The sequence below is a fragment of the Acomys minous genome, assembly GCF_964271855.1.
Source record: "Acomys minous genome assembly, chromosome: 15".
Classification (NCBI taxonomy): Eukaryota; Metazoa; Chordata; class Mammalia; order Rodentia; family Muridae; genus Acomys; species Acomys minous.
Window position 1 is genome coordinate 95,493,440 of NC_140497.1, and position 2,906 is coordinate 95,496,345.

The following is a 2,906-nucleotide window of genomic DNA, read 5'->3' on the forward strand; positions in this document are numbered from 1 at the left end:
ACTCTTCTAGAACTTACTCTCTATGTAGAATATCAAAGCTGGCGGGATAGGAGGTGCCCCAAAATGTCTTAATTCAGAGAATTAGTGCTAACGGAGCCTGATTAGCTCCATTTATCTCTAATTAATTACCTTTATCTAATTAGACACTTTGTTTCCAGTAGGCACGGAGTCAAGCCGACTAGATTATTAGTGTAGTCACTGTGCCTTCAGAAAATCCTGAAATTAATGAAACGTGCAAAAGGGCCGCAGTTCTAACTGCACAGGTGCCGCCTCATGGCAGAGCTTTATCGTCTGATTACACCAAGGGGTTATTAGTGACTTTTATATAGAGGAGGAGCCCATGAAATGTACCTTAGCAACAGCTCATTAGTTTAGGGTTGTTACTGTATTATTTGTCACATTCCACCTTCCCCATTATCTAGATTGATTCATGGACCTATATATTTTTCCTCTCCTCTGTACAGAAAAAAATAAAATAAAATAAAAGAAACCATCATTATGAAGAGTCCAGATGCACTGTTGAAAAATGCAGAACTGCATTTGTTCATTGGCTACAATCTGATTCTTTAAGACAAAAATCTCTAAAGTTACCTGTGATCAGAATCAAGTTTATGGTTATTTTCTACGGAAAAGAAACCAATTTAAAATGACTGAGTAATATGGAAGGATTAGTACCTTTGTTTTAAATAGTATGTGGCTCTCTCAATGTTTTCACCTAACTGAACCCACACATCAAGGTACGTAGAAAGGAAAAAGCAAAGTATTTTTTTGAATTGAAACATACTTGTACTTGATTTTTCTCTGTATCTTCCCAAAATAGATTGATAAAACATAATCTGTATATGTGTGCATCAAAATATTTATAAACACCCATCTGTTTTACCTTTTTGTTTCTTATGAATACATTTGATGACAGATGGGAGAAAGTAACAAATTGTAAATATGGTTTAGATGAGAAAGAAACCGCAAGATTTCAGGGCCTGTTTATAAAAAGGAAGCGCTTTTTCATGGCGAGTCAGGTGTACACAAATGACTACCACGTCTCAGCCTTTGCATCCGAGTGGGTCCCTCAGAGCTATCTGAGGAAACACTGCTTTTCACCATCATGGAGTGACTAAGTGGCTAGAAGCAAAGCCAGCCACGACCCGGTCCCAACACACAAACATGTCTACCGATGGCACAGAAGTTCCTTTAAATAATTTGTCAACATAAGTATGTCAAATGAGGTTTTAAAGTCACTTCTCTCTGCTGCACCCCCGTTCCCTCACCCCCTTACCCGACCCCCCCCCAAAAAAAGAAAAATCCTCTCCGGCTCTGAGCCACCTACTGCCTGCCACTCACTCCCTGCTGGATCTAAACTAGTGAGATAATGACGGGTAACCGTCATGTAGAGCATGACAGCTAATTTGAGTAGTAATAATGAATATTTAATGATCCTCCTTTCAAGCATGCACATAAAACTTTTCATGTGTGTCTTACTAAAATTATAACCATTAATCTAAAAATTATTGCTACAACTGAAATAATAGCCAAGAATTATAGATTATAGCCAAGTCAGAATACTGCGTAAGTATTCCTTACAAACACACACACACACACACACACACACACACACACACACCAACTAGTATACTGCGTAACTATTCCTTACAAACACAGACACACACACGTATACTGCATAAGTATTCTGTGCAGACACAGACATGTACAAGGCTACGGTCTTCTATTTTCATTCAAGTCTTCTCTTTGAAAAGTATCAAAGTTTTGTGATTTGTGAAAATTCAAATCTGGATACAATAGGCTAGCATTTTTATCAAGAAATAACTATAATTGCCAACCTCATTTTCATTCCTCCTCAGATTTTGTTTAGACACTAAACAAAAATAACATGTATATAAAAATGTGGCCCTTACAGAGGGAGTATTTTAGGGTGTTCCACCTAAATCAAAGAAAGGGCAAATTAAATTTACCAGAAAGGTAGCAATGTTCTACCTGAAGTTTCACTAACGTAAGTGGGTAGTTGTTTCAGGGTGGCTCTCAGTGGACGCCACAGTGTGACTCTGCGGGAGGAGTCTGGAAATGCATGAAGGTCTTAGCAATGGGCTTTGTGCGCTGATGGATTTGTTTGTTTGTTTGTTTGTTTGTTTTTGAGACAGGGTCTCTCTGTGTAGCCTTGGCCATCCTGGACTCACTTTGTAGACCAGGCTGGCCTCGAACTCACAGCAATCCACCTGCCTCTGCCTCCCAAGTGCTGGGATTAAAGGCGTGCGCCACCACGCCTGGAGATGGATTTTTTAAAATCCCATTTCTAAGTTACGTCGCTCCTGGTGTCTCCATGTGACTTGATGATTTCATATGCCTGAAATGTCATGGACAGACATACCCACCGCCCTTGATAGCTGGATCTGCCTTCATCATGACAGGGGAAGTGAAAACCAATGCCATGGTGGCTGCAAACATGCGATCTACAGTGAATCCTAGCACACGTTATTACTGTGTTTACAAGTGTGAGCTTACACAAGTCAACAGGGAAGCGGCTTAATAACGTGGATGGAAGTGCCCAGAAAACGCGAGGTTCCTGCCTGTTTAGTCTACTTTACCCTTAGCTCTCTGTACAGCTGTGCGGCTAAAGGAGGAGAACAGGAGTTCCAGGCCAGCCCGGGCCACGCAACGAGGCCTGGTTAAGGGGACAGAGGAGAAGGGGAAGAGGAAAGGCGTGGAGGGGGAAAGGTGAGCTCAGGGCCCAGCTGAGCAGTGTGCCAAGAGGGTACTCACTACCAGGAGGGTACTCAGTACCAGGAAGGCACTCAGTACTAAGAGGGTACTCAGTACCAAGAGGGTACTCAGTACCAAGAGGGTACTCACTCAGCCTCTTCAGGCCTCAGCTTTAAAAGCCACAGGTCTGC